The sequence below is a fragment of the Aulonocara stuartgranti genome (genome assembly GCF_965226115.1).
Source record: "Aulonocara stuartgranti genome assembly, chromosome: 22".
Taxonomy (NCBI): Eukaryota; Metazoa; Chordata; class Actinopteri; order Cichliformes; family Cichlidae; genus Aulonocara; species Aulonocara stuartgranti.
Genome location: NC_138957.1, coordinates 13,092,886 through 13,116,814, shown reverse-complemented (window position 1 = coordinate 13,116,814; position 23,929 = coordinate 13,092,886). Strand labels below are relative to the sequence as shown.

Sequence of the window (23,929 nt, the reverse complement as noted above, 5' to 3'; positions counted from 1 at the left end):
TAGAAAACAATAGAACAAAATCATTCTTGTAACTGTGCACATTTAGTGCATTTAGTACAATTGGCTTCAGTTGAGGTATTATTTCAGCTTTTCTAAAGCTAATCAGGTTTGTAAACCCACTTGTTCCCATGATTACGCATCATAACTCATCATCATTATTCATCTATGTATTACTTTTATGTATTAGTGATCTATTTGTTGTAATCATCTATCCTTGCAGTTGTTTATTACACAAAATAAGTTATATTATCACACTTCTGGCCACATAGCGCTGATATTCACCGCACATGCCCATATTAACCTTAACCAGAGGGTTTAAACAACAAACCAGTGTTTACATACCATATCTGCTTCTGCCGTGGCCTGGTGGACAAGAAATTGGTTAAGGGTTCCCCGAGCTTTCACGCCCCTCATGTTCTTCATGTGCCCACCACTAGAAGCATGCCTATGGAAAAAGTGCGCCGGCACACAGTGCAGTGCGCTTTAAAGGTGTTATGGTGTATTTTCCCAGCCAGGTGTTTCCCTTTTCCCATTCCTCCCAGTACTTTTGCAGCCTATTTTTCTTTCTCTGAGCGAACAAACATTGCTGCTCTAATGCTGGGCTTACACTGTGCGATTTTTGGCCCATTTTGAGCCGATTTTTGAGTCGTGCGACCGATTTGGTGATCGGCCCGATTTTGGCCTTCATCGTGCGTCGTGTAGTATACGTGGGGTAACGAGAAGCGATTAACACCTCGATCATCAATCGCTCGTGAGCCGCTCACACTGCTCACGCGCAAACACGTAAACGTCGGTGAAAAAGACGGCGCAGCACGGCAGTGCAGCGTGTGATCTGGACACAAGTGATGGAGGCACAACTTGTAGAACTTTGGAAAGCTCATCCGAGCCTTTTCGATGTGGCATCACAAAATTATCACGACCACAACAACCGTGAAAATAGTTGGATTTACACTGCTGCTCATTCACAGCTGCCTGATCATGTTTTTTATTAGCAATTTAGCAAAGTTGATGTGGTGGTGTGTCTGTGTGAGTGAAAGACAGAGAGAGAGAGCGACAGATTTTCTGTTATAACCTTCATGTTATGGAGGCACAGTGTGAGCACTCAGGTCGCATCAGAGCATCGGGCGGTATAGTGTGAGACCTGCATCGTGACCTACCAACTTCTAACCCCTGCGAGTCAATCGTGCAGTTTGAGCAGGAGCTGAATAACGTGACTGAAAATCGCACAGTGTCTGCCCAGCTTTAGGTGTACTGTCGTCCGAGACTTGCACCGCAGTGTCGGCGTTTGTTTCCCTGTTGGCCATGCTTCTTGTTGTGGTCATCTGTTGTCTTCCGGTATTTTCTCCGTAAGCGACCTTTCATCGACCAATGAGATGAGCGGTAATCTGAATTGTCATACTCGAATTGTCATAAGTGTGCTGTCAGCTCATTGGTCACAAAGCAGGAGAGGGGCTGGGAATTATGTTTTCAAACAAAGCGTTAATTCCATTAACATTTATAGACTACTTTTGATTCTCACTGTATTACGGGACAAAGTGCGTCCCTTATTAGCTCAATACGGGACGTGTACTTTTGTTTCTAAATACGGGACGATTCCGTATTTTAAGGGACGGTTGGCAACCCTACTATAAATGTTAATGGAATTAACGCTTTGTTGGAAAGCATAATTCCCAGCCCCTCTCCTGCTTTGTGACCAATGAGCTGACAGCACACTTATGACAATTCGAGTATGACAATTCAGATTACCGCTCATCTCATTGGTCGATGAAAGGTCGCTTACGGAGAAAATACCGGAAGACAACAGATGACCACAACAAGAAGCATGGCCAACAGGCCACGGCAGAAGCAGATATGGTATGTAAACACTGGTTTGTTGTTTAAACCCTCTGGTTAAGGTTAATATGGGCATGTGCGGTGAATATCAGCGCTATGTGGCCAGAAGTGTGATAATATAACTTATTTTGTGTAATAAACAACTGCAAGGATAGATGATTACAACAAATAGATCACTAATACATAAAAGTAATACATAGATGAATAATGATGATGAGTTATGATGCGTAATCATGGGAACAAGTGGGTTTACAAACCTGATTAGCTTTAGAAAAGCTGAAATAATACCTCAACTGAAGCCAATTGTACTAAATGCACTAAATGTGCACAGTTACAAGAATGATTTTGTTCTATTGTTTTCTATTAATTTATATAATTTTAAGTTAAGCAGGACAGAGTTCTTTTAAAGAAAGATTTACTTATATCCTCAAAAGCTAAGCATGACAGGCTTCTGTTTAAGAAAGAGACCTGTTTTACTGTGTTAATGTTGTCATTTTGAGCTAAAAATAAACGGCTAAATGATCATTTGTTTCCCATATGGTCATATCACAAAGAATATGCATCTGCTTAAATCAAATTCAAGTCAAATGGTTAAAAAATAATTTCACACACAAAAAAAAGAGCTACCACACTGGGAAGGGTGAAGACAACTGGGTTGCCCGGCCCTGGCCACGAGGTGTCCCTTATTTATTTTTCAGGGAGTTGGCAACCCTAGTAATAAAGCATGCACAACCCTGTGGCATCCTGTAATACCACCACAGTTAGCTTGCTAGCATTTTATGTCACACAGACAAAGCATCCTATTTTCCTGTTGGCGTGTTATCACACACACATGTTCTCCCATCAGGTGACACAGTGTTACTTTGTGTAAGCCTCGGTGTATTTCTTTTCTGAAGTTCAATGATTTCACAGTTTCTGCTGCTTTTAGGAGGTAATTGGATGCAGCACACACTCAATTAAGTTGTTAGCCTCTGAGTCATCCCCTCCTCTTTCTTTCTCTCGTTATTGTCCGTATCTCTTTTCCATCCCTTTATTTCCATGGCTAATTTCACTCTCTCTGCTGTTATCTCGTTCTCCTCTTGTCATATCCTCCTATCATCCAACCATTCGTGGCTCCGGGGCCTGGCATTCCTAACAGGGGAGCTGAAGTGTTAGTTGGGCAGTCAGGGGAGGCTTCTTGTTTTGGGACCGGCAGGCACATCTTCCACCACATTGCAGGCACTCATTTACAGGTCGGAGCTTATGGGGAGGGGGTGCTTTTCCCATAACGGGGAGAAGGATGTACTGCAGAGAAATGGAACTAAATGCTTCCATCCACATGTGATAAGTCTGGCGCAAATCTGCACGTGAGATTTTTATTTGAGCTTCCCTGATGTTGTCTTTGTCTCTCCCCCTGTCTGCAGAGTGACTGGGACCGAGTTATTTTTCCATCCTTTTCTGCCTATACCTATGGAGCACCATTTCCTGATGAGACTGTGGTAAGTAGAAGGCACAATCACACATGAATGTAACTCCTGCAGCTACACGTCACCTGTACCCACATACGAATTCCACTTCTGTCTTCTGCGTCCTTGAAATCCATCCCTCGGGGATTAACCCACGTCAGTGAAACAGCTCAGAGAAAGTGGGATTCTGAAGCATGCCGCTCACTCTCCTGCATGGCCTGCCTTGTATTTGATCTCACATTTGAAGCAATATTGACTAAGTCGCGTCTCTGGAGATGTTTGCTGCTGTCGACCGTCATGGCTGAACACTACATACAACAGTTTAAACTGTCACTACCCTGCGTGGGTTGGTTGAGAAACATCGACATGACAAAGTTGCCATACTGTTGGCCTTGCATTTTGGAAAGAGGCTAATGGCGAGAGGAAAATAGAAACAGTAGATGGAAAGATGTCAAGACAAGTACAGACTGGCACAGTAGTAAAGTAAAAAATAGCTGGCATGACTGACCGATCGTGCTGGCCCGAGGATGTACTACTATTCTTAGCTTCAGTCTCCTCCTTTTTCACCATCTCCCCTCACTTTCTCTTCCCTCCTTTCTCTTGATTCGCTCTTGTGATGTCAGCACTCTACAGGATATCTGGTGTTTGGAGGAACCCTGGATCTATCTACTCTTTTTCTGTAATTGGCTAAAACCATTCAACGGACTTCCATCTATCTACCTCCCAAACATTTGTCATTTTATTTATTTATCCTCTCTGTTCACTTGTTTAGCCTTCGTCACCTCAGCTAATACAGTTACACTCATCTCTTTTTGTCCATTGTTGGATTTACCATGTTAATGAAATGCTGAAGCTTTCACCTAATTACAGCTACAGAGAGGGCCACTTAGAGGCTAAGTGCCCTGTGTTTGTGCATTTTATCTGATGTAATACAAGGCCAGGATGTGATGGGATGTTCTATAGAAGTAAAATTACAGATGCATCACATTGTTGCTGTCAGAACCGGAAACTCTCTGCAACATGCCTAAAATGGCCTATTTCTGTCGCCAAGTAGCGTTATCATTCCTGTCATTGTCATCAGGGTAAATATATATTCTGACAGATTCTGAGTGCTCTGCATGAAATAACACACATTAGAAAATAATACACAAGTTGGACACCAAAAGTAGTCTTCTCTGCTATGTCTAAGAATACAGATAGACTTCTATGGTCACTGAATGATCATTGTCATGGCATAGCCTCTTACCATAGGGTCTAGAACAGGCTCTATTCAGGTAATTCAGGAAGTCCTAAGATGGTTAAGATGGTTAGTCAATTAATCATAATCAAGAACACCCATTATAATGATGACTCTCTTTTAATTCTTAGTCTCTGCACAGGCGTTTTTACTTACGTGGTTTAGATTTTAGGAAAGTTGACTCTACCTAAAAATTGATTTAGTCACCTTGACGTCCCCCTTTGGTTTGCTTTCAAATTTTAAAGTGCATTTGATGTCTTGGTTTTCAAAACAACAATGATGGATCTTCTTATTAAGATCCCAAGGACTTTGATTGATACACTAGTGACTTGTCAAATATATCCACACCTCAGATCATACCCTGTTTATCATCTATCTAGGTCTTTACTTTGTCTGTTACAGTGGGTTCATCATGTAGATTATGTGTGCGCCTGAATTAGTCAACACTTGCATTTTTTTAAGAAGGCTTGGGGTCCATGGAGTGGAAATGCTTTATTACTATACTGTATTGCTACATGGTTTGGCAACCTTTCTGTTAAGCTCAGATCCCAAGTTCAAAATTAAAAGGGCTGGAAAGATAGTTGACGTGCTCCTTTCATTTCCCCATTCAGAGTCAGTGATACAGCAGGGTCTGAAAGTTACTGAGGACAAAAATCACATCTTTAATAAGTATCAGTTGACACCATCAGGCAAAAGCTTTAGGGCACCAAACTGTAAGTTCAATAGGTATAAATTTTCTATTGCCAATATCGGCTAATTATTCAATTGTAATTAGGGTAAAAATATAAATAAGTGTTTGTATGTGTGTTTTATGTTTCCCTCTGTTGTCCAGTTTAAATTTCTCAGAAGTGACCCAATAAAGGCTAATCGAATCAAATCGAATCGAATCTATTTCAGTCTAAAAGAGACCAAATAAAGGAACTTTAGGAGTCACCCCCCTGCTGGTCGTTCAAAGGAATGCAGGTTTGCCGCCCTCGGCACTGACTACACTTTTCAGTATGAGAGGATCCTTCCACCTTATAAATTCTGTTCCTTTCTGTGGCTTTACTAACACATCCATAACTGTCCTTGGAGTTTTCTTTCAACTTTTGCTGGATTCTCATTCAGGTGCCAACTGACAAAGTGGGGCTGGAATACATTAATAAAGCACAGCATCTGTGCTTTTCCTGCTGGTATAAGTCAAAATATCTACTGCAGAGAAAAGTCTAATTCACACAGTCAAAGTTAAATCGGAGACCATAAAGTACATTTAATAACACCAATTCCATGAATAGATAAGAGCACATTCGCAAAGTAGCATTTGAACACACTGATAGAGTTTGTGGCCATGTGTAAAATGAATTTTGTGGTGTGAATGAAAAACTTTTTCAAAGTTCTCTTTTTGGCCCAAGGCACTTTTTAGTGGCTGCCTGATGGGAGTAGCTGTAAGGAGTGGTGAAGGAGGTCTACAGGGCCCTTAGTAATGGAAGCTGTGAGGGTCTAAGAGTTGGGTTTAAGTGGTGCTGGTGATTTTGGTTGCATGCTTGATTATTCCTGTGAGCTTTTTCTTGATTTTCACTGTGAAGAAGTTGCAGCAGGATGCTGTTTCTTGTGCTGTACCCTAGGGACTAGGCTGGCTTTCAAGAACAGCTGGAAAAGCTGTTCCACCCCTACAGTTTATATAAAAGATGGATGTAGCCACTGTGATGTCAGCGATTGGTTAGTGAAGTCCCATTATGAGTCCCCGACATGAGTGTTTTTGCTTCCACATGTTGGTTTTGGGAAATGGGGAGTGACGAGTAAAGGCTGGACTTGGCTTTGGCAGAAATAAAAAATGCATGCTCATTGGCTACTAACTTGGGGTTGACAATTCATTAACCTTCAGTAGTGGTCAGAAATGGGAGGTTTGGGCATTTCTCTGTGTCAGCTGATGCAAACTCAAAACCTCTTGCATCTTTACTTCTTATCTTTTAAATTTATGTGCATTTCAGCAGCAGTAATTCTATCAGAGTCACGTCGGGCTTTCCTCCCTTAGTAATGATATGTTTTTGTAATTTGAATGCTATAACTAAGGACTTCCTCTTCACTTTTCACATTAAAAGTCTTGCTGCCTTTCATTTATGGGCATATTTAATGGGCGAAAGTGTTGAGTTTAGCTGGTTATGCCTTGACATCAATTACAATACAGCTTGTGACTACGTGTTTCACTGACAAGTCCACATGAAGCTTTTAACTGATGACTTGTGAGGAGTATTTTGCAGAGATGAGTCACTTTCCTCCATTTTTCTCCCTCACTCACGTCTCACTTCTGAATGGTTATAGGTGTGTGTGGCTACACAGGCTTTACTGCGTGCATGCGTGTGCCTGTGCGGCTCGTGGATCTGTGCCCAGTCTTCCCGCTGTGAGCATATGGTTTCTGGGAGAGTAACTTCAAACAGCAGCTCTTTGTAGCACTGAAGGACAGCATCTCATTAGGACGTGTGCAGTTTGGTGTGTGTAGCTGCAGACAGAAGCGAGCCTGCATTAGAGCAGGTTATCAATTTAGTTTTTTGATTATCTGCAGTGGAGCTTATCGGAAGGAGATAAGAGAATTAGGGCGAAAATCATTTTCCCTGAGCACTCCTTCATCCCAACGTTGTTCCCAGCAACAACATGCGAGAATAAAATCGTCCCATTTTATGTTCTAATTTCTATATTTCTCTCACAGGTGCATTTTTTCCTTTTATGTTCAAATAGGACTCTTTCTGCAGTTTTTGGATTATAAAAGTTTTTTATTATCGCTCTTCTTTATCCAACGTGCACAAGAAGGGACGTTCCTCAAAGGCAAAATTTTCTGTTTAATGTTATTCAAGGAAAATAAAATATACAGAACAAAAATAGAGTCTAGTGCAGAGCAATACTGCAAATCTTGGTATCGATCTGATGCCATGTAAATATTGCAGATACCCATACCAGAGTTTTTAACCTATAAAGGCAGTTTATGTACGAGAGAGCAGCGTGTTATGATTTATGAGCCGAATCATCATTAATTTGCAAATCTTGAACACATTTGAATAACTGCTAAATCACACCCTTCAGCTTTTCTTTTCTTTTGAAACTGGGTGTTTTTGGAGACTGTAATGTAAATGTGCCTGTCTCTAAACATGCTGGGTCAGCTTCTGTCATTTAAATGTACTAAAGACTATAAATAAAATAGGCACATTTCATTTCCAAAACAATTATTAATCTAACACAGGTCAGTGGAATACATATTAAACTATAAGAATAAAAATAAAGCATCGATCGAAAGAATACCAATTCCAGCTTTGGTTTTGATATTATTGATATTTGGATCCAGGTCGAGATAAAAGACAACCAGAACCAGTGGCTGTATTCAGTCCAGAAATCAATGAAAATTATAAACTGAACTATTATTTTCCATGTCTCGATCTATCCATCTTTTTTGCCTCCTGGTCTCATTCCCACCCTCATCACTCTCTTTTTCTCCCGCCGGATGATTTATGGATATCTTTCATCAATGCTAAAAGCAGCGCTCATCTGTTCTGAACTACTGAAGACCTGTATCATAAGATGAAAGAAAAAAACAGAGAGACTAGAGTTAAGGGCTTGCAGCCTATGTAATGCGTTTGTCTGCGTGCAAGTGTGTCACAGAAGAAGAAAAAGAGCGATGGAGTCGAGAGACGAGAGGCAAAGGGAGGCAGAAACTGTCTCAGCCGTCACATGATTTAATCAAAGCCATCCATCACATCAGGATAATTAGACAGCAGCATGGATCGCACGGCCAGAGCCCATCAGTTAGAACGCACGTACACACAAACGCGTTCACACCCATCTGTACTTCTATCCAGAAAACAAGAGAGGAGGGACCCAGCACAGTCAGCACTGGATCCATTCAGGACTGTCACAGCAAAAACATGTTTGTACAAAATTTAGACATAATAACTCAGCGACAGACAATGGGGAACGGTGTGAGCGAGTCGGCCTAAGTTGGTGTCCGTCAGTGGGGCTTTCAGTTCTTGATGGCTAATTAATTGCGCAGAATAAATGCTGGCAGTCAGAGAACTCCGCATAAAGCCAGATAATGACCAGAGTTCACGGCCTGACTGCAGAAAATGTCAACAAAAAAAGTCAGAAAGTGTCATTTATGCCTTAAGACCTGTCTTGCAATAAGAGGAAAAAAACTGAACAAAACTCTTACTCCTAATCTAGCTTTCCATTGTGTTTTAGATTTTATGATAAAATCTGTACACAAAAAAGGTTTAAAGCCGTACTAGTGGGAATTATATGATAACGTGTAATGCAAAGGGACTTGTATTAACCTCTTTTTAACAAACCCTCACATATTAATCTCCTGAATCTGTTTCGGACCTATTGCCCTTAACATTATATGCCGTAGTCGAGCCTCTGCACTTTAATCACATAATTTCGAGCAGCAGTAGGTAGCTGTTTTCACTAAATGGGTCTAAAAAATTAATCTACATTACCAAATATCAGGCAGACTAAACACAGAGGAGCCTTTGGCCTCTTAGAGATGGTGTTTTTTTTTTGTGGGGGTTTTTTTTTTTCAGATGGCAGTGAAGACTAAAAGGAAAATATGAACTGGGCCCCAAACAATGCTGAATTGCCCACATCAGCTTCATAAATCACATGGCCTCTAGCCAAAAAAATGCCTCGTGGCTTAAATAATTTCCTCTTTGCTGTGCTTTGAAATTTCCTTTTGTTAGTGACTTTTGGTTCGGTTTGATCCATGAAATACATTTCCTGAGCCTTGAAAATAGCCTTTGTGTTGCAAGGCAACATCTGCTGCTTAAATAGTGCGGGCCTCAAGGGTGTTTAAATTGTAGCAAGTATAAGTATTGTAGTTGAGAGAGAAAGATTAGTGCTGCTGTTGTTAACTATAACAGCTATTATTATCACTTCAAAAGACTTTTCTTTCATCCTCCAAACATTGCAGTTGAGCTTAAGGTGGATTTGGACTTTGGACTTTTTATTCAAACTCAAAAGAACAAAGCAGAACATGTTTGTCGTAGTATGGTCACACCAAAAAAACAACATACTTCAAAACTCTCCAGCTAAGCCTCAGCGGTCTTTACTTCCTGTTAAATGCTGCCACATTGATTTTGAACTGTGGACTTACCAAATGTGAATGTACACCTTACAGCCAGTTCACCTTTTTCATGTGACTTAACATCAGTATGGGAAAGGCAAAATGAGGCCTCACACAGTTATTTTTAGCAGTTTTGTTAAGCTAAAGGTCAGACAGTAGTCATATCGGATGGACTTGCGACTATCCAATCAGGTTTTCCCAACTGCTAGCAAAAAGTAGAGGAAAGCACTGCTTGAAAATAAACTCAAATAAAAAAATGGATCACCATTAAATGTGCTTATTAGTGCTTACCGTTGCTCTGGTGATGAATCCTTAATCTCCTCATGGCAGCGTTACTGACCCAGTCAAATCAAAACGCTTTCATTCTGGATTTTTGATGCAGTTCATCACCATGTGGAGCTCTGGCAGAAACATTAAGGCTTTCTGTATGTCTACTGCAAAATCCTAGAACTTGCATTAGAAATGTAATAAGGGAAGCAGAGTGATCCTAGCTTCTAGGTTGGCAAGCCTTGGTGTACTCTATAATTTGCCACTGTTAATTTTGAAGCTTGATGTGCCTTCAGTGTAACCCCCCCCCCCCCCCCCCCCCCAAAAAAAAAAAAAAAAACTAAAATAAATGAAATCCTGATGGGCTGTTAGTCCTGTGATGGACTGGCGACCTGTACAGAGTGTACCCAGCCTTTCAACCTATGACAGCTGGGATAGGCTCCAGCTCCATCATGATCCTAATTGGATAAGCAGAAGAAAATGAATGGATGGATCTTGATGGCCAATTAAATCTGTTGTTTGATACAATCAGTGGAAATTTCCATGAAGTTTTGAGTGTCTGTGTAATATCTATACATTTATCTATATGGTAATCTGTAGATACAGTCAGTGCTATTGGAATCAACTTTCTAGTAATGCCCAAATGTGCATCAGACCAACAGATAAGACTTGGTGCTAATATGATTTCCCACTCACGTCCTTTGTTGCTGATGTGTTGCACCTTCACATCGCCTTTATTAAGCCTTGCTTCCTCCCTGCTTTCTGTCATGCCCTGATATTAAAATAATGAATAAGCGTTTCAATGAAAACTGTTGGAAACGCTTTCTGTCTTTACGCAGATTGTTTAATGATGCTCTTACTAAAGTGCTTTTTTTTGTATTTGTTAATTGTTGATTTTAATAAATCAAACATAAAGGAGCACCGATGCCTTAATCCTCCTGTTGAAAGAAAAAAAAATAATGATTTTGCCAATTACATGCAAGTCATGTGATAGGTATTGCAACTAGAGATTAGCACTAATCCCTTCAAGATGTATTTTTATTGTCTTAGCTCATAATCAACCAACAATGTGGCTTTAACGCTCTGAGTGATCCTGTTTTAATGGTAATTTTAGGTTTGCATTGATTTGTTGTGGGGGAGTGCAGTGGATTTATGGGCTCTCACAGGAATTTAAAAACAATATAGACTAATTAATGTGTGCTTACTCTAATAAATGCATGCCAGCGCCTGTAGAGTGGTGGCTTATCCTGCATGATGGCAGTAGGCTCTGCTCTTGCTGCGTGCACCGAGAGGTCGTGCCCTTTTTCTTTTTCTTTCACATATTCTCATTGATCTCGTGACCAAGTTGCAAGAGTGCAGCACTCGGATTAGAGTTTTTCCTCTTGTTCTTTCTACCTCACCCCCCACCAAGCTGCGACAACCCTCATTTTCTCTCTCCCTTTTCTCTTCTCGAGCAAAAAGGCTGCGAAAAAATAAAAAGTATCACATCTTCATTTGCCATTATCACCCTATCTCTTCTTTGGATGCAGCCTTTCACGCTGCATTTCATTTTCGCTTGTGACCGAGTTGTCGGTGCAGGTAATAAGATGGTTTGAGCAGAAAACAGATTATTATTGTCACAGAAACCAGCTCGTAACAACAAATAGATGCAAGGGGAACTATTGGGGGGTCTAGCTTTTTCACACAGCTTGTCGCATCTGTGTGTCCTCACATGCGCCTTGTGCAAGAGGGACATGAAGACAGGTCCAGCTTGTAGACGCTCACAGTGATCTGTCCTGTGAGTCACTGGTGAAGCAGCATACGCTTGCAATACACAGAGACACATGCAGAGCGTGAACGCTTCGTTGTGTGAGCATCAAGAGACTAAAGTGGGTGTTTTTATTTATCTATCTAAAAGAAGCTGAAGTCTGTTTCATTTCTGATTTCTTTTTTTTTTTATCCTCACACGCATAAAACTCACTTGATCACCGGTTTACTCGAGTAAAAGAGTGGGTGGATTCTTGGATATCATTGGCATCGCAGCAGTGAGCAAGTGACTGGATCAACTTATGAGCAACACACACCTCGGCTTTTGAGGGCTTTCTTAAAGCTGAACATAACACTGTTTAATTTGGGTGTAACTCCTTGTCGCAACCTAGGTTTTAATATTTTCGTGTTTGCCACCACCACAAATGAAAGGCGGAGATGTGATATTGCAGCTGCACAGAAGAAACGTCCCAGAAGTTGCCAGGCAGAAAAAAATAAAGCTGAACAGCAAACTTATCATCTCTTTATCTCTTTTTGCCGACTCAAATAAGGAGCTAACACGACTCTAAAATAGCTCTCACAAATCCAGACTCTGACGAATGTCTGTCTCCTTGGACCATGTTTGCGTTTGAAATTTGAAACGTATGTTAAAATAACATACGTGCTCTATATCTGGAACAATACAGAGAGTGTGAATGATTGGCCGAGGTTAAAAATGGCACATTGCAGTTATGGTTACCATGGTGAAAGCAGCTTATAGCAGACAAAACCTGTCAAGAGAATGCAGAGAGAGCCCTGTGGTCATAGCCTTGAACATGTCCAATGTACACTGCACACGTAATCAGCGTGGGCGGAGTGCACGCAGAAAATGACATAGATGAAACACACTGAGTTTGACGCACACACACATACACACTGAATGGTGGGTTTCAGCATTGTGCAGCATGTTGTATGTCACATTAACCCTCTCGAGGCAGGCGTTGCCGATTTGCAACAGTTAAAAACTAACAACCTGATTACCCCACATACATGTTTTATGAGTTTTTTTTACTCAGAAGTACCACTGCAGGACTTGGTTGTGCATTAGCAACAAAAAGTTTAATTTGAGCCTGAGAGGGTTAAACAGTTATGCAAATTTCAAAAGACAAGACCTGCGTTCAGGGATACTGTGTTAGCCAAAATGAAGTATCATACAGCCAGTCAGGTCCAGCCCACTGGATGGCTTTGAGTAGTGTGAAAATTGCTGAGAAGAGGAACATGATTTTTGGACTTTTCATTGAAGTGTAAAGAATGGATCACATCATGAGAGTGGTTATCTGAGCTGTTAATTTCAAGCAAAGGGGACCGTATCCATGTGCGTTTATGATTTCTTTGTTTGCAGTCTCACTGAATATTGGAAAACTAAGACATATTGCTTAAATTGCACTTATTTTTCTTGACATCGAATAAGCTGGTCATTATATAAGAATGTACTTTCAGTATGTGTTGTTTTACTTGTCTGGCCAACACGAGGTAATAATTTGATGTATAAAGCCCATTAACTATGCTGTAAACTATGAAAACAACAACCCACAGTCATAAAAAACTAAGTACACCACCGCATTCAGTATCTTATAGAACCACATTTAGCAACAATAACTTCATTTTCTGTCTGACTGTATCAGTCTCTTATATTGTTTGGCAGGAATTTTGCACCAGTCTTCGGTACAATGTTGTTTTAGTTCACTGAAGTTTCTGGGCATTCGTTCATACACGGCTCCTGTAAAGTTCAATTTAGTTCAATTTTTCAATTCAGCTTTATTTATATAGCACCAAATCACAGAAAGAGTTGATTCAAGGCACTCATTTCAATGAGGTTGTGAAATATTTTGTAGTTTTGCTGTCATGCTTGGGATCATTGTCCTGTTGCGTGACCCAATTCTGGCCAAGATTCAGCTGTCCAACAGCTACACATTTGACTCTAGATTCACAGTTGTCTTTAATGTTTTCCACTTGTGAATAATCTTTCTCACTGCAGAGATAACACTTATCTGGGATAACACTTCCCAGATTGATGGGCAGCAACTATTGCTTCTCTGATAATATTGCTGATTTTTTTCCTACGTAGCAATTAGTTAACACACACATGTTTACATGATCAAACGTATCTGCTCAGGTTCAAATTGAGCATCAGAATTAAGAGGAAAGGTGATTTTAAAGACTTTGAATGTGACATGGTTTTTGGTTGCTAATGTGCTGGTTGCAATATTTCAAAAAATGCTGATCTGGTGGGATTTTTCCTCATAACCATCGCTAGGTTTTACAGAAAATAGTCCCAAAAAGAGAAAATTAACAGGGAGCAGCAGTTCTCTGGTTGAAAATGCCTTGTTGATGCCAGAGGTCAGAGTTGATAGAAAGTAAATAACCAGTCAATACAACCAAGGTATGCAGATGGGCATTTCTGAACCCACAACACATCCAACTGCAAAGCTGATGGGCCACTCCTGTCAGTTAACAACAAGAATCTGAAACCACAGTTCACAAAGGTTCCCCGAAATTGGACAATAGAAGATTGAAGAAACGTTGCCTTGTCTGATGAGTCTCGATTTCTTCTGCAGCATTCGGACGGTAGGGTCAGACTTTGCCATTAAAAAAATTAAAGCATGGATCCATCCTGCCTTGTATCTACAGTTGAGCTTGTTGTTGGTGTAATGGTGTGAGGGACATTTTATTACCACAACCTACCTAAGGGCTGTTTGCCAACTGTGTATTTAGAAAAAGATTGTTTCTGTCTTCTGATGCCTTCTTCCAGCAGGATAAAAACGCCACTGTAAGTTCACTGTATTGTACTGAATGACTTCCAGTGTCACCAGATCTCAACCTAATCGAGCACCTTTGTGCAGCATCATGAATGTTGCGCTGACAAATCTGCAGCAAATGCATGATGCTGTCATGTCAGTATGGACCAAACTCTTTCAAGAATTTTGAATCTATTCCATGAAGAACTAAGACAGTTGTGAGGGCAAAATGCAGCGCCTCTCAGGCCTAGCAAGGTGAAACTAATAAAGTATCGATTGGGTGTATATCAGGTGTGTATACGTCTCTGTATATATACTGAATTGTATTTTATACAGGCATTTAGTAGCTTCTAAGAGGTGGAACTGTATAACTCAGTCTTCAATTCCTTTCAATGAAGAAAAAAATGAAGAGAATATCAAAAAGAAGGGTTAGCATTTCTGTAAAGGCACGACACGTGACAGAGCACAGAGGGTAGGGTATGATACGTGAAATCCACAACTGAGCCACCTGCCAACCTGGCACTTGACTTTCACTTATTTTACATCCCATCACTTTCCACCACTGCCACATTTGTCCTCCCATATCCTCTTTTCTCTATCCTCATTTTTTTGTGTGCTCTTTGTTCCCTTGACTATGCTTTGACACTCCAAAGCTCTGCTCCCCTCATTAACTCTCTTTCATGAGGATGCAGATGACAATAATTGGTTTGAAAACAGGAGACAATGGGATACAAGGATTATCCCCGGCTCACACCCACCACCTCTAGCACCCCACGAGGACAGTGCAGCTCTGCATCCTCCCTTCGACTTTCTGTCCATGTCTCTCTCCTGCAGCTCTTTCCTTTTACACGTCTTTTGCTTCATCACTGTCCTAACTCCTTCCCCCTCATCCCTGCTTAACCCTTTTCAAACGTTTTTTCTTCACTCTCTGGATCTTTCCCACATCCTAATGTTGCCCTCTGAGAAGTAGCAAAACAAATATATTATGTATAGGAAAGTGTGTGACGCCTGAGTATTTGGATGTATGCTTGTATGTGAAGAAGTTCCTGCTTGTATTCCTCTGCGTCTGAATAGGGGCAGGAGGGGGTGGAAGAAAAGGAGGGAATGAAAGGTCAAAAAAATCATACTGCTGTTATTACTACCGTCCTCGCCACCTCCATTACGTCCACTGCCCACGGCCACTGATAACGACGAAGGGACGGGGACCCTGAACCACAAAGACGGCAGGGTTAGCTATTCTCAGTGACTGACATTTCAGTATTACTTGTCTTCATCTTATCTTGAAGATGAGTATAATTCCTGCGCTGTTAGGACTGTATTTCAGTGTAATCATATTATTCTGTCTGATTTTTCTCTTCAGGACTGTTTCCAAACCCTGAGACTGAGGTCAGTTTATTTGGGATTGACTTTGTTAGCATTTATTGGCTTTGTTAGGAGAGCGAAATACCTTTGCACACCAGCCTGTCCACCCCGGAAAGTTCCATCAGAGTCCCCTTGGTGGTGGAGGAAAGAGGGCAAATGCTGCATCACTGACTTTGGACACTGTATTGTAAAGGAGGTGGTGATGGAAAGGTGAACAACATGATTAAAAGAGAATTAAGAAGGTTTGGGAGTGGGAATAGATGGGTTATTACTATTATTAATATTAAGACCATCACCACCTGCAGCACTCCCACTACAAAGTATCAGCAGCAGTGGTAGTTCAAACAAATAGCTGCATTAAAACAGATAATGAGTTGAGGAGTTATAATATTATAGTAAAATAATTACGCACCAGCAGTAATAAATATGAATAATAAATATGAGCGATATAAAGCCTGAATTAAATTAACATGGACTGGACTTGATTAATTTCAAAAGAAGCCTCCCTTTATTTTTCAAACTTCTTCTCCCCTCTTCCCTCTCTGTGTTTTCTCAGGGAAATAAATCATGCGTTCCTGCCAGAATTAGAAGTGACAATCACACAGCCATGCACACCGGCAAACAGAAAGAGTTCTGTGAAATGATAATGGCATCTGATTAAACGCTGTGACTAATGCGATGTCATCTTTCCAAGGAAGCCATGAACCTGTGACAAAGTGTTGGAGGGTGTGTGTGGGGGGCGGGGTGCGGAGGGTGGGGGTAAGGCAAAGAAAGTGAGAACGAGGGTGGTTGGGTTAAGAATACAATGGCTGGGGAAAGTAAAATATAAGAAAAAAGAAAGTAAAGGCACACCGTCATCCTCGACTCATGCAAAGTGGCAGAGAAATGTCAAGAGTGGTCGTCCCGCTCCTTCTCGACGCCCTCCATCACTGTCTTTTCCCCTGTAGTTCCGTCCCTGCGTCTCCTTCTCCCCATCTGTTCTCTCCTCATTTCTGCATCCTAAAGTCACTCTCACCGTAGCCGTGGTTTATCCCTCGCTCCATTTCTCCTCCCTGTATTCTCTCCATGCCTCCCTTCCGGTGAGGGCTCTCAGGTTTCAGCTGTAACTGCTTTAGTGCACGGGATAATGGTCTGTAATTCACTTCCAGCTCCTCTTTGCTGGTCAGAGGCCCACTCATGTACAAGCAGAGAGATGTAATCAGTAATCTGTGTGTGTGTGTTTATGTGTGTGAGAGAGTGTGCTTCTGGTTGTGTATATGAGGAGAGGGTCCTGTAGCGTTTGTATTACCTTTTCAGCCACACTGCTGTGAGTATGTGTGTGCTTCTTCTCCTCGATTGCATTGCATTCATACATGCACATTTATACATTTTCTGGATGAATGAAGCTGTGTGGGGATATGTTACGTAACCCCATGTAAAAATTAAATGCCCCTAGTGTGTAAATAATGAATGCACACACACACGCGCGCGCATGTGCGTTCTCACGGTTACGAAGAAGTACTAGGAAGCAACAGCCCCTCTGCCCCCCACATAACCCACTGTGGCACCACAGAGCGAGACTGCCCTGGACTATGAATAATAGAGGGATCCCATATGTAAAACTAGATCACCAACTGTGGGCCCAAGGAAGTTGGGTAGGCTCAGGGGTGCCCTAGGGCCTTTAGGGCCAGGGTTTAAGGCTAAGCAGGACCAGGCACAGTGTCCACTGTGTGTTGCTTGCCTTGGGGTGACACACAAAGTGGGGACTGAAAGAGCCTGGATGAACATGGCAGTAGCATCTACAACTACACTTTTATCTTTGCTTTAACTGCACTTTCTGACTCATGATTGCTGTTATACACTGGGACTACATGCGGGTTATATTGGGTGCATGTTCCTTGTATGTTGTTGCACACTTTCTGGAACTGAAAATAATTCAGTGAAGATTTGCCAACTTATTTTTATAGCTGCTATCAATAATATATTTGTATTAATGTGAAATATGACACTTGTAGAAATGAACCTGTAGAGACTAATTATGTAGTTTTTATGTCCCTCGCAGCTCTATGAGACTGCTAAATGCTTGAGACAGACTGTGACATCCCAACCACAAATTATGTATAGCCATACTTGCCAACCTTGAGACCTCAGTATTAGGGAGACATTCAAAAGGCCTGTTGGGGGGTGGGGGGTCGTCATGTACATATACACAGAAAAAAACCTGAATTCTACAGTGTTTATTTATCAGACAAAATAAGTTAAATTAGATAGCTGTCAAATCAAATTCTTTTTTCCAATCATTTTGAAACTTGCATGCATATTTCCTTCTCTTACTGGTTGTTGCCATTTCTCTTCTGCTTCCTCTTCCTTTGTTCTACTTCCCACGCTTGACTTCGAGGTGTCACCGTTATTATTGTCCCGCCGGAAATGGCAGCCCAGTTAAGGATGGTTTAGCAATTTTGTTGTCCAGGTGGAAATCGGGAGAAATTCGGGAGAATGGTGGCTCCGGGAGATTTTCGGGAGGGGCACTGAAATCCGGGATTCTCCCAGAAAAATCAGGAGGGTTGGCATGTATGTGTATAGCCCGAGTCACACAGGCCTAGAGACCGATCAGCAACACCCTGGCTAGCCGGTTACTGTGCGTTCATTGACTGGTTGGTGAATAGTCGCAGGAAGTTGCAAAGCAAAATTGGTTGCAAATAGGGATACAGTGCTGCACAGAAGAACTCCTTGGGACTGCATTGCATGCTAGCAAACTGATTTAACAGATGGACAGAAGCACAACAATTCATATGAATATTAACATTATTTGGGTAGGTTTGTATACTAATATGTCATGTTCATGGTTGTGCTTTAGCTACCCTTAAGTGGCCAAAACATAAGACAAAAAACGGTAATAATACCATATGTAATGTTTTTTTATTTAAGACTTTTTCTACATAGTCTTGCTCTGTGGAGGTGCCAAGTAAAAGAAAAATGTCTAAAGGGACACATTTGTGCTACCATCGCTATTTCTATGCTGCACTCATTAAAATCAAACTGGCATATTGTTCAAAACAGGCTGTCTGATAGCAAAAGTCCAGCGTCACTCAGTTTCATCTAAATGATTTCCACCGTACTGAAAAAGGTGCTGTCAGCCTGACAAAATTTAAATTCAGCTCATTTTTTTAAATGACTCTCACTCATGGCGGAAAAGGGCAAAAGTTCAACAATGAAGCTATGAAATGTTTCCATTCTAATTAACAGAAGCACCTTTATACAGGGAGTGCAGAATTATTAGGCAAGTTGTATTTCTGAGGAATAATTTTATTATTGAACAACAACCATGTTCTCAATGAACCCAAAAAACTCATTCATATCAAAGCTGAATGTTTTTGGAAGTAGTTTTTAGTTTGTTTTTAGTTTTAGCTATTTTAGGGGGATATCTGTGTGTGCAGGTGACTATTACTGTGCATAATTATTAGGCAACTTAACAAAAAACAAATATATACCCATTTCATTTATTTATTTTTACCAGTGAAACCAATATAACATCTCCACATTCACAAATATACATTTCTGACATTCAAAAACAAAACAAAAACAAATCAGCGACCAATATAGCCACCTTTCTTTGCAAGGACACTCAAAAGCCTGCCATCCATGGATTCTGTCAGTGTTTTGATCTGTTCACCATCAACATTGCGTGCAGCAGCAACCACAGCCTCCCAGACACTGTTCAGAGAGGTGTACTGTTTTCCCTCCTTGTAAATCTCACATTTGATGATGGACCACAGGTTCTCAATGGGGTTCAGATCAGGTGAACAAGGTGGCCATGTCATTAGTTTTTCTTCTTTTATACCCTTTCTTGCCAGCCACGCTGTGGAGTACTTGGACGCGTGTGATGGAGCATTGTCCTGCATGAAAATCATGTTTTTCTTGAAGGATGCAGACTTCTTCCTGTACCACTGCTTGAAGAAGGTGTCTTCCAGAAACTGGCAGTAGGACTGGGAGTTGAGTTTGACTCCATCCTCAACCCGAAAAGGCCCCACAAGCTCATCTTTGATGATACCAGCCCAAACCAGTACTCCACCTCCACCTTGCTGGCGTCTGAGTCGGACTGGAGCTCTCTGCCCTTTACCAATCCAGCCACGGGCCCATCCATCTGGCACACCTTGTGCTTTTGGGCACTCCAGTGATGTTGCAGCTCTGAAATATGGCCAAACTGGTGGCAAGTGGCATCTTGGCAGCTGCACGCTTGACTTTTCTCAGTTCATGGGCAGTTATTTGGCACCTTGGTTTTTCAAATTCAAATTCAAATTCAAATTTTATTTGTCACGTACACAGTCATACACAGTACGATATGTAGTGAAATGCTTGGACAACTGCTCGTGACCTAAAGAAAACAAAAAAGGAAAGGCTATGAATAAGATAGGAAATAAATATGAAAAATTAAAAAGGGTAAATTTAACTAGGAAGGAATAAAATATAAATTAAGGTTAAAAATGAAATAACTGTACAACACAAATTAGAATGAAGGGTAAATTTAACTGGGAAGAATAAGATAAAATATATAAATTAAAGTTGAAAATAAAATAACTGTACAACAAAATACACAATATAGAACTATATAAGAATGTATGAAGAAATCTAAATATAAATAAATATATACACAATAACAGCAGCTGTACAAGTATTAACTGGAAATGAAGAATATAGTGACCAGTGTTGTGCAAAAACAATGTCCAGAAAGTCCAGTGTGTGTGTAAGAACCATATGTGTGGGTCAGTACTGTGTGGTGGTGTGATTGAGAGACCGTATCGCCTGCGGGAAGAAGCTCCTCCTCAGTCTCTCTGTGTTGGTTTTTCCACACGCTTCTTGCGACCCTGTTGACTATTTTGAATGAAACGCTTGATTGTTCGATGATCACGCTTCAGAAGCTTTGCAATTTTGAGACTGCTGCATCCCTCTGCAAGACATCTCACTATTTTTGACTTTTCTGAGCCTGTCAAGTCCTTCTTTTGACCCATTTTGCCAAAGGAAAGGAAGTTGCCTAATAATTATGCACACCTGATATAGGATGTTGATGTCATTAGACCACACCCCTTCTCATTACAGAGATGCACATCACCTAATATGCTTAATTGGTAGTAGGCTTTCGAGCCTATACAGCTTGGAGTAAGACAACATGCATGAAGAGGATGATGTGGACAAAATACTCATTTGCCTAATAATTCTGCACTCCCTGTATAAAGGTATACAGGACTGATTTGTAGGCAAAATAAGTCAGAATGTCAAATTGTACTTTCAAGAAGATGACAAAATCATGTGGCCACATAAAATAATCCCGACTTTTCACATTTATGAATCTGAATTCATTGACATTTATCTACAAGCAGCAACAGAAACACCAGAAACTGTGTCAGAGGACAGAGCCATGACCATTCATACAGTGTGTCGATAGCTTCCACCCATCTGGTGCATTTAGTTGCTCCGGTGCCTTTTTTTTTTTTAATTTAAGCCTCCTTAGATTTGTTTTCTTTCCCACAGTTAGTAAACTTATCAGGTTTTGACATGGGAGTGTTGTCGCTGTCATGCCGCTGGTCCTTCCCTCCGTTGGCAGCAAGGTGTAGAGCTGCTTTGTTTGCCGAGATGTGCTCAGCAATTCAACTTCACAGCTCCGTCTCAGAGGAGAGCCGAAGAGCATAAGAGGAGAAGGGACAGTAATTGAAAGGCAGCAGAGCTCATCCTATGTCCCCTTCTTTGACATTTTCTTTCCTTTTTTGTGTAATTTTTTCTCATATGTATGCGCGTGCCATTGTTGGTCTGTTTTGGACAATTGACATCAAAATAAACTATCGTGAGCTGACTTGGTGTTCTCTCTTCCTTTGTCCGCGCTTTTATAGGCTACAGAAAGCTGGCCTGGATTTGTCCTAAGAATGTGTTTTGATCTCTGCCTCGCTTTGAATCAAAGCCCTTTACTTTAATCAATAATTAAATTACCTGCTCGACAGCAGAAATAATAATTTTGGCCACATAAAAGAGTTGAATTTCAATGAAAAGGTACATTGTTACATTTTAATCTAGTGTTTTTTCCCACTTCAGGTTAGATTTTAAAAACAGTTTTCTTGAAACTTTAAAAGAAGAGCGCCAAGATTGGAGTCTCCAGTATTTCAATAGCAATATTTTTTATTACTAATTTAATTGCTAATCTAAATTGTCTTACAATTTATGTGACTTTGTAAATATGCTCCAAAACCTCATTTTGAGTAGGAAATGCATGAAAATAATCCAAAAAACCAGATCCACTATGACAGACTTCATATTGAGTTTCTTGGATGTCTGGTGTTAAGGTTCAAAATATTGGGGATGGAAACAAGAGAAAAACCACAATAACAACACTGGTCCGGCCGGGTTGAGTCAAACGATGAGATGGACACTGATGCAGACAGCCTCAAAATCTCAAAATGGTGGAGCATTGCTCAAACTTTTATAACCTCTGGTGCCTCCACCTTATCATACAAAGCCTAAACATTCACATGCTTTCTCTCACACAGCGCCTAAGCTACGACCTTGGCTCCCTGTTTATCTGCTCCTGCTGAAATGGGGCAGAAAACTCCAGCACACTCTGTTCTCTTCTACTCAGACAAATTAGATTTCTTATAACTCAGCAGTATAATGCATCATAAAACAATATCATTCATTCACAACAAGTCAGCAGTTTAATGTAATGCAAATCAGTTTAACTAATGCAATAGTTATCAGCTTCTTCTAATTCAGGAGAATAATGCAAACTAAAACTACATAATAATTCACAATCTTTAATTAGGGGTATAACATGGCATAAAATAATATTATAATCTAACACTGGTCATCGGCCCTTTCTTCCCTCGTTGTGACTCTCGACTGCAAACAACAGGGTCTTTTACTCCATTGTAACTAGGTCTGAATGAATGTTTTGGCTGCGTTTTTGGCCAGAGAGGGAGAAACAGAGTCACGCTGCATAATTCACAGGGGGATGGGAGATTATGCGCCATCTGTGTCCATATCCCGGTGGCCCTGTCACAATTGATCCACAACCCTTGACCTTTTCGGAATATTTTCCACTCACCCTGTCATGCGCGCCATGTTGGTGTGTGTGTTTGTATTTTTGGCGTGTTTAGAGCGTGAGTCAGCCTGCTGCTCGATAACCTTTCCGCTGGATCGCAAAGTGCAGGTCAGATGCGCACCAAGAGTTTTTCTCTCTTTATTTTGTTGTCGCTGCAATCAAAGGTCAAGGAGTTGTTTTTGCTGTAAAGTACGATCAGGGAACAGACTGACGTTTTTTTTGGAAATATTCATCTTTTGCCAAGTTATAGTGAATGAAGACTGTGAGGATACCTGCAGGGCTGCAGGGCTGTCATTGTTTTCAATTTAGGCTGATTCATGAGCGCGGTGGTATTAGCTGCTCTCTACCCAGAAATCACCGTGAAATCATTTTTATGGTACTTGTTTTGCTTTTGTCTGAAACGGGTGTTGCAGACTACATGGTCCCTGTGTGAAGTTTGTTGTGTGAAGCTCAGCTTTTGGCTTAAACGGTGCCTCTCCTTTGCAGCGTGTTAGTAAACCTCATATCCATCGCAGTTTTATTTCAGGTCACAAAGTCATCAGCTGGTCTCTATGCCAGTCTACGTTAGCTGTTTTATCAGATGATACCTTCCTAAGAATACAAGTAGCAGCTCTCATATAGCCTATCCATAGCTGGTGCTGAACTTCAGGCGTCCTCCTTACAGTCCAACTCTTCCTTTCATGTGTGTGTCTGACAGAAAAGACCAAACAGTCTAATTTTGTGTGTTGAAGCTCCTGCAACAGAGAAGTGATTCTCTTATGTAACAAATTTGTCCCTTTATAACTGTTTAGATCAAATGATGACTCCAGAATGAAGTCTGTGGCATTAAAATATATATATTATTGTAAATAAATATAAAAGTGCATCCACCTCTCTTCTTTGTCTTAACCAGTTTAGAGTTGTATCACGGCTAAAGCCTTTCCCAGCTGTTTTAGGGTACAAGGCAGGACCGCACCCCCGTGCTGTGATAAAATATTCTGTTTTTGTATATGTAATTCGTCCAATGACTCGAATAAGACACTAACCCCTTTTCAATACAATATTCTTGTAAGTAATGTAAGTTGGGACCCAGCTTGATGATGACATACGCCAGTGTTGCAGTCTGAAATC

At 40.9% G+C, this 23,929-nt stretch overlaps 1 protein-coding gene across 3 annotated transcripts in view; it reads left to right on the top strand.

Annotated features, from left to right (window-relative positions):
- The window catches only part of dlgap3 (discs, large homolog-associated protein 3), a 153,361-nt gene that overhangs the window by 73,887 nt on the left and 55,545 nt on the right, over nt 1-23,929 (top strand). For all 3 annotated transcript variants that reach the window (XM_082521474.1, XM_082521473.1, XM_082521472.1), the window contains one exon: nt 3,237-3,311. The gene's annotated coding sequence lies outside the window, so the exon portion shown is untranslated. The remainder of the gene's footprint in view (nt 1-3,236; nt 3,312-23,929) is intronic.